Consider the following 13,603-nt stretch of genomic DNA (forward strand, 5'->3'; position numbering starts at 1 on the left):
CTAAATATTTGGATTCTAACATTTAAACTATCATTGTACTGTTAATTCTGATTCTCTGATGCTAGATTAAACTGCTGAGGTTTTACTTATGTGCCTTGCCATGACTACCTTAAAAAAAAAATAAGTGAGTTTCTGCATGACCAACCTGAATATTTATTATTTTTTTAAAGGCCGTGGTATAGTGAATTACCTGGTATGGGCCTCCTAGCTGTGGTCTTTGTGGCTCCCACTGGATTACTGGGTGGAACTATGTAAACATAAATTGCTTGTGGCCTACTGAAGGGATTGAATAATTTCTTAGTAATACAAATAAGGTACATGACACTCTTGTGGGGGTGGGACCATGCAAATAAGGTGTATGGAACCCTGATGTGGGGATTGGTTAGTTTTGTCATTCTGCCAGGCTTAAAATGAGCTCTCCTAGAGGCAGAAGAGGGGGAATCTCACTGTCATCAAGAGAGAGAAGACCTGGAGGTGGAGTGGAGTGAGTCCTTGGATTGAGATCCCTGTGCTGTACCTTCTTGGCACAGAAATCAGCTGAGACGACTGGCTGAGATAACCAGCAGAGAAACCAAGAGGCACAAAACAGCACAAAACAGAGTGATGGGTTTGCTGGCCCACAGAGCAAGAAGGCTGAGTACCTTTGGGCAGGAAGCTTGCTGGTGGAGTGGGGTGCAGAGCTAAAAGAGCTTTGTAACACTTGCCTGAGCAGGGCAGAGGCCAGGCCAAGAGGCCAAAGACCAGAGAAGCATGCTTGAGGGCATAGAAGAGAGACAGTGTTCTGATTGAATAATTGTATCCTAAGTGTGTTCCTGAACATGAATTGTAACCTGTTACTTCCCTAATAAACCCCATAATCTTGAGCATTGTCTATGAGTTCTGTGTGGCCTTTGCAATGAATTATCAAACCTAACAGAGAACTAGTGAGGTCTGTGGGAGGAATGGTTGGTGTCAGAATTGGTAAAAAAGTTGGAGAGTGGTGGCATGTCTGACTTCTACCTCATAGTAATCAGCCTTGGGCTACTGATGTCTCCACATCATGAAGATAGAGGAGGTCAGTAGATGCTGCCCTTATGTGTTTTTCGCAAAGGCTTATAAAGTATTTTAATAAGTTGATGCTGCATTAGTGCTCCATTTCTCAGGGAACTCCAAATTTAACGTGTCAAGGAGAAATCAAGCATGGTACACCAATTAAAAATGCACAGCATAACTATAGATAGGCAAAGCTAAGAGCTACTGTCAGACCTTCAGCATACAGCAACTATGTTGCCAAGACCAGGCCTATCAAGAAAAGCTGTGAATACCAACATCATAGACACAAAAGGGCCATTTTGAGGTTGTCCTCATCCAAGAAAAAAGATGGAGACAAGTTAATGAAAGATTTTTTTTTTTTTTTTTTTTTTTTTTAGAGATACACTTGAATGAAAATCTATAAGAGAAAATGTCTCTCTTAGGACATGAAGGGTAATGTATGGGATATAACAGAACCACATGTATGTTTTCTGTGACCTCTGTGAACATTTGCCTGGAAGTGAATGGAGCAATGGGGCTAAAGTCATTGAGAGATGTTTGTTTTTTGTGGTATATGTGACAATGTCTCTGGGGTTGGGGGTTTTAAGGATAAGAAAGCAAATTATGTAAGACGGACAAAGAACAGAATGATCAAGATTAATGGGGCTCTCATCAGATCCATTTTTGCTGTTGTTTTCCCCAGCTCCTCAACATCCATTATATTTGAGACTTCAGGAACGCACCACATGGAATTGTTTTGTTAAAAAATATACCACACAGAACTGATCTGTTAAATACCACCCCTCCCTTGCCTCTGTCTTCAGCATGCTCCCTAAAGTAGTACAGACAAGGAAGACCTAGTTATTGGGAGAAATCCCTAACACTCTTCCTGAGTGGAATTCTGGCTAGTCCAAAAATGGTCCTTCTTTTACAGGTTTTGGGAAACTAGACCGCAAATTTATTAGTATTGTCAATATTTGTTTGGAGAAAATTTGCTCCAATTCCCTCCATTGTAGCAGCTTGGCCAAAATGCTCAGTTGTTGGTGGAGCCAATCCTAAGATTTCATCTGACATCATAGTGACAAGTCCTGGAGGAGCTGGGATACCAGCTGGCACAGGAGCAGGGCGCATGACACCTTTGTTGTTTATGCCCGTAATACCTCTCATAGCCATCTGGCCCATCCATATCTCCTGCTCTGTCACGTCAAGAAGGTTCTCTTGAATCCTTCCTGCTGTCCCTGTGTCATTTCCTCCTGTTGCTGCTGCCACCTCTCTTCCTCAAGGCACCTGTGCTCCTCCTCCTGCCTAAGCTCCACTTGCTTTCGTTTTAGCACCTCTTGGTTGTGCAGCTCTTCCATCACCTCTGAAGTTCTCAGCACCTCATCAATCTTGCCTTGGTAGCATGACCTGGTGCTCCTCATGAGCAACCTCCATCTCCATCTTTAGCTTCTCTCGAACTTCCTTGATTTTGTGGTCAACTTGGTCCTGCTGCTGCTTCTCCATCTCAGTGAGTGCCAGGCTTTATAAACCAGGGTGGCTGCTTTCCCTCCTTGTGAACTTGTTGGTTCTTTATAACAAGCTTCTCTGGAAGTCCCTTTATGTCATCGAACTGATCCATGGGCTCCACAGTCATAGACTGAGGAAATGTGGTAAGCAGGAAAGAGCCTTTGTTCATCTGTCCGAAGCTTTTTGAGCATCTGGCTTCCCTGAGAATCCAACAGTGCCTTTTCCTGAAGACCTTCTTCAATCATCCACAATGACTACAGCCCTCTCTACTTGGCCAAACACAGAAAAGGCCTCTTCTAGCTCACTGGACGCGTACTGAGGAAGTTTTCAGATCATAAGGGGCACACTAGGGTAGGCAAAGAGCATGCACAGCTGCTTTCCACAGAGTGCCATGTTGTCCAGCTCCACTTCGGCCATCTCTGCTAAAGTCTGTGTTCCAAGTAGGTAAAGCCAAAGCCTCATGAATGAAGACCTGGCCTGCCTTTCCATACTTCTCAAATAGTTTCTTTATTTCCTCCTCAGTGATGTCAGGAGGAAGATTGCATACAGAGATGGCTACATTGGGTGAAGGTCTTCTTTCCTGGTTTCCTAAAATTCTTTAGGTCCATGGTCAACCCTTCATTTTGGCTGCTGGCCTGCTGCCCATTTGCAGGTTCTGACAGGAGTAGTAGCTGCTGCTGCTGTGTTGCTGCTGGTGGTATTGATGGTGGCGATGTTAATGATGCTTTCTTGGAGTATGGGTTTGCTTCTTCAGGTTTAATGTTTTATTGCTCTGCATTTTTGTATCCCTCCACTGACTGTAACGGAGTAACAGCTATGCTACATCGTCACAAGAAAAGCTCTTTACTTATTCTTAAGATAAAAGTCCTCCAGGACAATTTTATATCATGCTCATAATAACTCTGTTGTGTGTTTTTGAGTTAATTCCGGCTCATAATGACCATATAGGACACAGTAGAACTCCTCCATAGGGTTTCCAAGGCTGTAATCTTTAGGGAAGCAGATAGCCAGGTCTTGCCTCCCTTGGAGCAGCTAGTTGGTTTGAACTTCTTAACCATTGCACTACCAGGGCTCCTTACAATAACTCTGTTGTTGTTGTTAGGTGCCATTGAGTCACTTCTGACTCATAGCGACAATAACTCTAGGAGGTAAGAATGATGGGTAACTCCATTTTTCCAAGTGAGAAAATGGTGGCTTATGAAGGCTAAGTAAATTTCCTACAGTCACATGGCTTGTGGAAGCACAGGGCCTGGAATCCAGGACACCCTGGTGCTACAGCCAGTGCTGGTCCTCTGAATGGATCACACTGCCCCTGCCTCTTGCTAAGAGCAAAATATCAGACCCAGTGGACACACCAGGAGAGCACAAAGGAGTTAAGCCTAGGAGAGCATGAGGATATTTATTGAGGATATTTATTCTTCCAGAAGCTTGAAAAAATCAGATTTTCACAGGAAGCTGGTACCATCAGTGTACTAGTGTACTCACTCATCAAACACTAGTGGGGCATATGCACACACTTAAGAGCCTGGCTCAGGGTGAATTTAAAACTAGGATTCATCTCATTCAGGAGTTTGTTTCCCAGCCTTCTGGAATCAGCAGCACAACTGCAGGAACCCAAGGCTGCGCAGATGCTCACCCATCCTACTTATCCTGGCTCCCTCCTCTGCCACTTCTGGGTCCTGTGTCCAAATCTCTGGCTCCTTAGCTCTCTCCAACCAACCTTGCCTGACAACTTAGACGTAGATCCCTCAGTTCCCTATGGCACTGTTGACACAGGCCTTTGTAGAACAAGGGAGGAGAAAGGAGAAGGATTTTAGCACTTGAGATGGATTTGTAAATTATTTTAAACAATTTTTATGGTTCTTATTAAGAACCATATTCTTAATCCCATTAAATTATTGGATTTCACTACCCACCAGCCACTCCTCGGGAAGGTTGGGCAATCTACTTCCATAGTGGCTGGCGGGTAGTGAAATCCAAAACACAAGGAGGGGTCGCTATGAGTTGAATCCGAGTCTATGGCAATGTGTGCATATTACTTCTCTTTAGCCAGAATTGGGCTAAGAATAAGAAAAATTGAAAATTGTTTATTAACTGGTGAGAACCACTATAGCTATTAGCTCTATAATCAACCAATTGAATTTACCCAAACATATCTCATTAGGATTCATGCTCCTCCTGGACCTAGAGACTCTTAAACTGCTAGATTTTAGGGGAAAATAATTTTAAGTATTGGTGGTTAGAATCCACCCAGAGACACCTTGGAAGAAATGGTAGCAATCTACTTCCCCAAAAAAGAAGCCATTGAAAATTCTATGGAGCACAGTCCTACTCTGACACCTATGGGATTGCCATGAGTCTGAGTTGACCCAAACACAACTGGTATTGGTATTTTTAAATAACTACTTTATTTATTTATTAAATTGGAAAAGTTGCAACTACTGGTTTTAATGGCATAGTTCCCAGGATACCTTGTAGTATTCAAAAGTTCAGCATCTATTTAATACTTTAAATTCTCTCATCTAAGTCACCTGACCTGTATTCTATCTCACTCTTTTCCATCCTCGTCATTTTTGGTGAACAGAGACACTTCACAGACCCTTGAGGATATTTTATGCCCTCCTGGCAGAGAAACATTGTCTTCTGTGTATCTTCTGAGCCTGGAAGGTTGTTGTCAAGATTTATTTTTTTCTTGCTATCTTGAAAATATTTTTTTCTAATTTTAAAATAGAAAGCTATATTACAATAGGGAGCTCTGGTACCATAGTGCCTAAGGCACTTGACTGCTAACCAGAAGGCTGGCCGTTCAAACCCAACAGCCACTCCTCAGAAGAAGATGGGGCAATCTACTTCCGTAGTGATACCACCTTGGAAACCCAAGGAGGGGTTGCTATGAGTCGGGTCCGACTCGATGGCACATAACAACAACAAAATTACAATAAGGAGTATGTTTTTTAAATGACATTCCTTGTTTCTGATTCAAGGTTACAATGATTTCCCACTCTCTTACTTGTTTGGAACCAATGACCTTCAGTGATAAGAAGGACCCTATGTGGACAGTTCTTGTTAGAAAGTCTTCCCTACTGTTTGACCATCTAAGAGCTGTGTACTTGAATCACATTTTATTTTATCTTTTTATTGTGGTAAAATATATAACATAAACTTTGCCATTTTAGCCATTTTAATAATGTGTATCAACAGGATTTATTATATTCACAATGCTACACAGTCATAACAATTTTTAACATGCTTTCATCTCCCCAAACAGAAACTCCATACCCACCAACCATTAATTCCCCTTTTCCCCTTCCATCGTCCCATAGTAACCACTAATCTGCTTTCTGTCCGTATGCATTTGCCTATTACAGATATTTCATATATGTGAGATCATATAATATTTGTCCTTTTGTGTTTGGCTTATTTCATTTAGCATAAAGTTTTCAAGGTTCATCTATGTCATAGAATGTATTGGGACTTCATTTATCTTCATGACTTAGTATAGTCATTATATAGATATACCACATTTTGTTTATCTCTTCATCTGTTGATGGACACTTGGGTTCTTTTGCCTTTTGACTATAGTGAGTAATGCTGCAATGAATATTGGTATATATTTATCTGTTTGAGTCCCTGTTTTCAAGTCTTTTATGTATGTCCAGGAGTGGATGGAATTACTGAGTCATATGTTAATTCTATGTTTAACTTTTTGAGGAACACTGTTTTCCACAGTGGCTGCACCATTTTACAGTTCTATCAGGAATGCACTAGGGTTCCAATATTCCACATTCTTGTCAACACTTTCTATATTCTGTTTTTCAAGTAGTAACCATCCTACTGGGTATGAGGTGGTATCTCTTTGTGGTTTTGATTTGCATTTCCCTAAGATCTGGTGGTGTAGTGGGTAAGTCATTTGGCTGCTAACCAGAAGGTCAGTGGTTCAAACTCACCAGCCACTCTATAAGAGGAAGATAAAGTAATCTACTTATGTAAAGATTCATAGCCTTGAAAACCCAATGGGGGTTGCTATGAGTTGGAATCGACTTGATAGCAGTGGGTTTGGTTTTGGTTTTTTAAAAAATCACTGCTATTGAGTTGGATCTGACTCATAGCGACCCCTCCTTGGGTTTCCCAGGCGGTATCATACAGAAGTAGATTGCCCAATCTTAATGACTAATAATATTGAGCATCTTTTCATGTACTTGTTGGCCAATTTGTGTATCTTCTTTGGGAATGTTTATACAAGTTCTTTCCCCATTTTTTTTTTTTTTTGATTGGATTGTGAACAATGCTTTTTCTTCTTGGTGAAAGAGCTTATAATGAGACCTAAGAAGCACCTCACAGAATGCACAGAAAGACTGCACTGTTGGAGGCTGGGGGTTGGGCCTTCATGGGAAGGCAGAGACATTTCCCTCAGGCCACAGTGGCAGGAAAAGTTGGGCTTCTTGTGAATATCTGGTTTGTTTTAGCTTCTGCAAGAAATAAACATATTCCAATATGGTATTTATTTCCTCTAAAAATATGCAGGACTCTATGGTATAAATTCCCTTGTCTTAATTTCACCCTAGTTTTATTATTTAACTATTCATTGTTTTTCTGATATCAACTCCCTCAAATAATTATCTTTATATATTATATGTATTTTTATTTTGTAAGCTGCCTCAAACTTTTATGGAATATAGCTAATATAAATAGACTTAGAAAAGTAGATCGAGTTGTTGCCATCCTGATGAAACTTGGTTTCTCTTCTGCTTCCAGAACCACTCCAAACATATCTTGTCCTGCTTTGGTTTGAGAGCTGGCTATACATCCTTGCTAAGCCTTCTCTTTCCTGGATGAATTTTGGTAACACTTTTAATCTATGAGTAGGGAAAATTTAACTTCTACAAATAACTTCATATTAATCTTCTTGTCATAGGTAACAGCAGAGAGAAAAACTGTTAAGTATTTCTAATTGTAAGTGGGCTTACCCCCCGACCCCCACCCCTCATACATATGTTTACTCACTAAACTAGTTTACACTCCTGGGTCTTTCTTTTGTTTCCACAGAATAATTAATATTTGTTTGGAGAGAATCTACAGGCATTGAGCTCTTAAAATAAATGTAAAAACAAAGCTTTCCTGAGTCTGTCAGTGTTTTAAAAAAGAATTAAAGAACCAAACACAATTGAGGTCTTTGGCTAACTTTCTAGAAGGAAGAAAAGCCATCTGCCAGTAACAGTCTGCTTTGGGGACTCTAGATCACAGGGTAGAATGAAAAATTCATAGTAATTAGTGACAGCACCAAAATAGAATCTTCAGCAGTTCTTTTGCTGTTGTTATGGTGATAGCCCCGCAAATACTCCGCCTGCATCCCTTCCAAAGGAGCTTTCAGCAGCCTCCATCTGGTGCCTGCTTTCTTGTGGAATACAGGAAAATGAGATGGACTGCTCACTTGTTACCTTGCACGTTTGTGTGTGTGTGTTAGTTCACCAGGCGGATGCTGTCAAGGGGCCAAAAATTCATTTGGGATGGTATTTATTCCAAGGAGAGAGTGCCTGGGAGACGATGAGTCAGTGCCAGGCTTGGTAATGACAGTGGGGTCTTAGCCAGGTAGGAGGAAAGCAATTCCCATTCCTGATTCACCTAGACATCTTCCACACTCACCATCTATAATGAAGAATGCTTATGGATTCTGCACAAGTTGTTAAGGGTCAAAAATCACTGTTGCTCTGCTAAAAATCTAAGCATTTGGCCAGAAAGTCTGGTTTGCTCCCTTTCAGTAACTGTAAAACTAGAATTTGGGCTGTATATTTTCCTTAGGTCCTGTTCATTTTAGAGCTGGATGTTAAAGCCACTGATTTGAGCACTAATTCTGTGCACTGCGGTCAAGAATGTGTTGTCTCCAGAGGCCCCAGGGCTGCAAAGTTAGGAACTTGTGGAGTGCAGCTTCTCCACTGTGGCATCAGGAATTAGAGAGATGGCACATGGGTGTGTTTTGGAAAGAAATGTGTGCTATACTGTGGAAAAGGTTATTATCTGCCTTCTGCCAAACCCACTAAACCCACTGCCATCGACTCAATTCTGATTCATGGCAACCCCCAGTGGGCTTCCAAGGCTGTAAATCTTTATGGATACAGATTGCCTCATCTTTTTCCTATGGAGCAACTGGTGGGTTCAAACCTCAGACCTTCTGGTTAGCAGCCGAAAGGTTTAACCACTACAACCTTGGACATAGAATCTGTATTTTTGGATGTTTCATTTTATAAATAAATCTCTCTAACTTGCTGTTCAGTGGGCTGGAGTGTTCTTGTAACAGATTGGATTGAAAACATTTGTCTGGGAAGCTTAGTGAAGAGATTTTCTGAGATTTTTTGGGTTGAGGCCTGTGCTTGTAAAAGTGTGAGGGTACTGTTAGGTAAGATGTGCTTTTGAGCTACACCTGCCCTGTTTGTATAAATTAGAGCCACTGGGCCTGCCAGCTAGATGGCTGGTGTTTACCTTTCTGAAGATTTTGTGTTGTTAGTAGCTGACTTTGAGACATCTGCACTCAATACATCTATGTTTATTTCAGTAGTTCCATATTTAGGGGCCAGATTCTGTAATTCATCACATTCACTTACTTCTAGGACATGTATCTAGTGTGATTTTTTTTTTTTTTTCCCCAGGGTTGGGAGAATTTGTGACAAAGTCATAGCTATCTTATTATTTTACTGTGCTATACATACATATACACACACATATATATATACATATACACACAAATATATACAACACTTCCTATGTCAGTGATTTTTACATGTACATTATTTCAGGTGACATTAATTATGTTCTCCGTGTTGTGCAACCATCACCACTATCTGTTCCCAAATTTTTCATCACTCTTAATAGACACTAAGTGCCTCTTAAGCAATGACTACACTTTCTCACTCCCACCTACTCCTGGTAATCACCAATAAACTTTGATCTAGAGATTTGCCTACTCTAGATGTTTCTGTAAGTAGGACAATACAATATTTGTCCTTTTGTGTCTGATTTATTTCAATCAGCATCATGTTCTCAAGGTTCTTCCACATTGTGAAATGTATCAAAATTTAATTTCTCTTTAAGGCTGAGTAATAATCCATTGTATGTATGTACCACACTTTGTTTATCCATTCATCTCTTGATGGATACTTGGGTTGTTTCTATCTTTTGACTGAATAATGCTGAATACCGATGAGCATTGGTGTACTTTTTTTTTTTTTTTTAGTTCTTGCTTTTAAGTCTTTTGGTATATAACTAGGGGTGGAATTGTTGGGTCATTCAGTAGGTCTCTGTTTAACTTTTTGAGGAACCACCAAACTGTAGTGTGAGATTTTTAATAAGACTCTGGTTGAAGTTGGTAATCTCCATAAAGACAAGACACAGTCCTGTGAAATGGACCAATTTGGGTAGCAATTCACTAACTTCACTGAAGTACTGAGTTAAGAAAAGCCCCAGCTAGGGTCATCTAGTTGTATTTGGAAGAAAAGAAAACTAATATCTGAGAGCCACCGCTTCATGACAGAGGTGGGGCTAGAATCCTTGTAGCCAGACTCCCACCACAAAGCCCCACAGTCTAATTCTATTAGCAATGTTTGCACAAGTACATGAGGAGGAAGGGTTGTAGAGATTAAAAAAGGAGACAATATAGCAGCTGGGTTCTAGTCAGAAAGATAGGACCCAGGATCACGCTCCCAGGTAGGGAGCACTGTAGGCTACCCATCAGCACAGGTAAGGCATGATGCCCTGGGGTCAGTAGATGTGTGATACTGGTGTCTTGAGGTTGGACTGCTTGTTTTCACTTCTTGATTCCACCTCTTGTTAGCTCCATGTCCCTGGGAAAATTCCTTAAAGTTTCTGCAACTTTCATTTCCTCCATTGCGAATTGGGATTAATGAGATCTTCTGGGAGGGTTGTTATGAAGATTCATGAACACATAGAATGTCTGGGATATGATCCAGCACAGAATAAATGCTCAGTAACATTAGTTACTTCCATTAGTAGAGCAAATCCCCACTGCTCCTTCCAGTCCGACATTTACTCATTCATCTCTTAAATCTGAAGCTTCCCTCAGGCCTCCGTAGCTAGATGGCATTCCTTTCCTGCCAGACAGCTGTTCAGGTTCCAATGGCAGATGGCCAGCGTCCCCATATCATTAACATCTAACAGTCCTTGTGAACAGTAGTGGCTTAGACCTGTCTTGACTGGCAGGCACTCACTGCATCAGACACATGGTGTCTGTTGGCAGTCCCTGGCATCACAGCTGGTAGGGCTTGCAACCTGTTGGGAAGGAAGACAAGTTCATGGGGGCAGGAAACTAAGGTGGGTTTCCAAGACTGCATTCAAGCTGGTGGACAGTCTTCTGGGAGGCCTCCACCTTTACTTTCATTCTTCAAGATAAACCCACTCCAGAAACACATATGAGCACTACCACAAGCTAAGTACTATGCTAAGTGCTTAAGATATAAGACTAAGTAAGACAGCATCCCTGCCCTTGAGTTACACATAATCTAGTGAGCTGTATGCCTGTGCAGGAGAGAAGGGAAAAAGTCACAGGTGGAAATCAGTGGTGTCAGGATGGAGGGAAGAGGAATGCCTTTCACATTTTCAAAACCAACTTAACTCCAGCCCCATTCCTAGAAGGTTGTGCTATTCATCCTCACCACATTGTTTGGAGGGAGGTGTCATTATATCCATTTTGCAGATGAGGAAGCTGAAGATTACAGAGGCCACCAGCCTATATATATGCAGTAGGAGTGAAATGTACATAGTACACTCAGACCTACAAAACCAGCACCCTGTTATCTGTGGCCCATGTCATTATGCACTGGGTGACAGCACCATACACTTAATGTGCCCCTTAGATTTGTCTCCACCTCTGCAGCCCTTTTCCGTTGAGAGCAGTCCATCTCAAGTTCAGCTCCCTACCTGGGCTGCTTTATTCATCTCTCTCCCACTCCCTAAGATGAGTCTGTGCTCTAGCAAGGGCTATATTTCCTTCCTGGAGGTCTTCTCTATTGACTCAGCTGGTTGAGGAGCAGCTCCTCTCCCTAGGAGTTTGAGGAGAACTCTGATTCTGCTCAGGCATAAGTGATGCTTTGGTACCTGTGCACACACTGATTACTGACAGGTCTGAAGCTGATCAAAGCCTAGGTCCAGTTTCTCAGTACAACCAGAGTCCAGTGCCTAGTATCTCCCCTCTCCATCTTGCATTTCCTCCACCCCAGCTGACTTTACAGCTCCCACAACTCTTGTTGGTGCTACAGATCTGCCTGGTCTCAGCCCTTACCCCCACTTGGAGCTCACTGCTGAGATTCTCCCGTAAGTCACACGGAGATATCTGTATCCCAAATGATCTAGTCCAAAGTCTTGATACTCAAAGGGAGTTTGATACTCAAATGGAACTTAGAAAACCATTTTCTCTCTCCACCAGTCTAGATTGTAGGACTATTATATCACCATGGATTCCCGAAAATCAGTCTGCAATGCAAAGTTTATCTAGAACCACTTTGCTTTTGGCCATAGCTGCTCACTCTCCTTACTGACCATGATGACTCTTGTGGTTGAACCTCAGTGGTAGAAAGGCTTCCAGGGAATAACCTGTTGAGGTGATGAGAGGGGAAATATCAGAGACTCTTCAAAGAAAGTGTTAGCCCTGTCTCAAACAGCAGAGGGGATATGAGTTCTGTTTGTGTGTGGCATTATTAAGATGGGGTCCCTCTATATGCATGATGATTCCAGAAATATGGAAGAGACAGCTTTACTAACAGAGCAGGGAGCAAGGGTGGAAAAGGTGACTTCTAGTTTCATCTGAAAGGTAGAGAGTTTAGCTAATCAATTATGAGTGGGATAGTGTTGGAGGTAAAAGAGGCAGATTGGAAAATGGAAATGTGAGCGCATAGAACAATCTGTGGGACTGCAACTACTTATTTATTCATCCAACATATAATTTTTGAGCAGGCACCATTGCCAGGTCTAGGCAGAGTGCTAGGCATGGAATGTACCTGTTATCACTGTTAGAAGCTAGTCAGTTCTCCTCCTTATCCAGAGAGTCACTGGGCAATCCTGCACAACCAACTGCACAACCAATGCTGTGAGGAACACAAGTGAGTCAGGGTTTAGTGGAAGATGATTGGTTCAGTTGCAGACCAACTCAGTTTGTGATGTTAGTGCACAATAGGACAGATGAGCCCAGTATATTTTTGATGGAATTGGTCTGGGTCAGTGTTTCAGTTATTTACTGCTGGTCACAAAACACACCAGAACATAGTGGTTTAAAGCCGCCACCACTGAATTATCTCCCACTACTGTATTAACTAGGGAGTTCTGGTAACGTGGTGCCTAAGGCACTTGACTGCTAACCAGAAGGCTGGTGGTTCAAACCCACCAGCCACTCCTCAGAGGGAAGGTTGAGCAAACTACTTCCATAGTGATACTGTCTCGGAAACCCAAGGAGGGGTCGCTATGAGTTGGATCCGACTTGATGGCACATAACAGCAACAACCACAACTGTATTAGCTCAGCTGGGTGGCTCTTCTGTTCCATATGGTGTTAGCCAGGGCTGCTGATGGCTGAAGTCTCAGTTGTGTTGGAGAGGTTTAATGGTTCACTTACATGTTTGAAGCCTTGGAGTGGAAGACTGGAAGATTGGGACACTGGGGCAGCCATCTTATTCTCTCTCTCTCTCTCCACGTGGTATCTCTACTTTGTCTCTCCACATGGTTTCTTCAACAGATGGACAGCCTTCTCACATGACAGTTCAGAGCTCTTAAAGCATGCAATCCAAAAGATGAGAAACAGAAGCTAAAGCATCTTTAATGCTGGGCCTGGAATTGCCACAGTGTCATTTCTTCTATATTCTGGTGGTTAATGGGAGTCGTAGGCAAGCCCTGATTTAGCCCTGGGGAGAGTTCCCAAAGCAGAAATACCAGGAAACATGGTCATTGGGGTAATCTCTGGAGACTAGCTATACTGTAAGTTACCATGGCAATGCACAGAAAAATCAAAAGGTGGAATGAGTTTTAAAAATATTTAATTTTCAAGATTAACACTTTTTGTATGCATACACACACACACACACACACAC

At 41.9% G+C, this 13,603-nt stretch overlaps 1 pseudogene; it reads right to left on the reverse strand.

Annotated features, from left to right (window-relative positions):
- Positions 1-1,956: 1,956 nt before the first annotated feature.
- LOC103203921 lies at positions 1,957-3,295 on the reverse strand (annotated as a pseudogene).
- Between the last annotated feature and the right edge of the window lie 10,308 nt (positions 3,296-13,603).

The sequence above is a fragment of the Orycteropus afer genome, unplaced genomic scaffold (assembly GCF_000298275.1).
Source record: "Orycteropus afer afer isolate SDZICR_OR568_19922 unplaced genomic scaffold, OryAfe1.0 scaffold00234, whole genome shotgun sequence".
Taxonomy (NCBI): Eukaryota; Metazoa; Chordata; class Mammalia; order Tubulidentata; family Orycteropodidae; genus Orycteropus; species Orycteropus afer.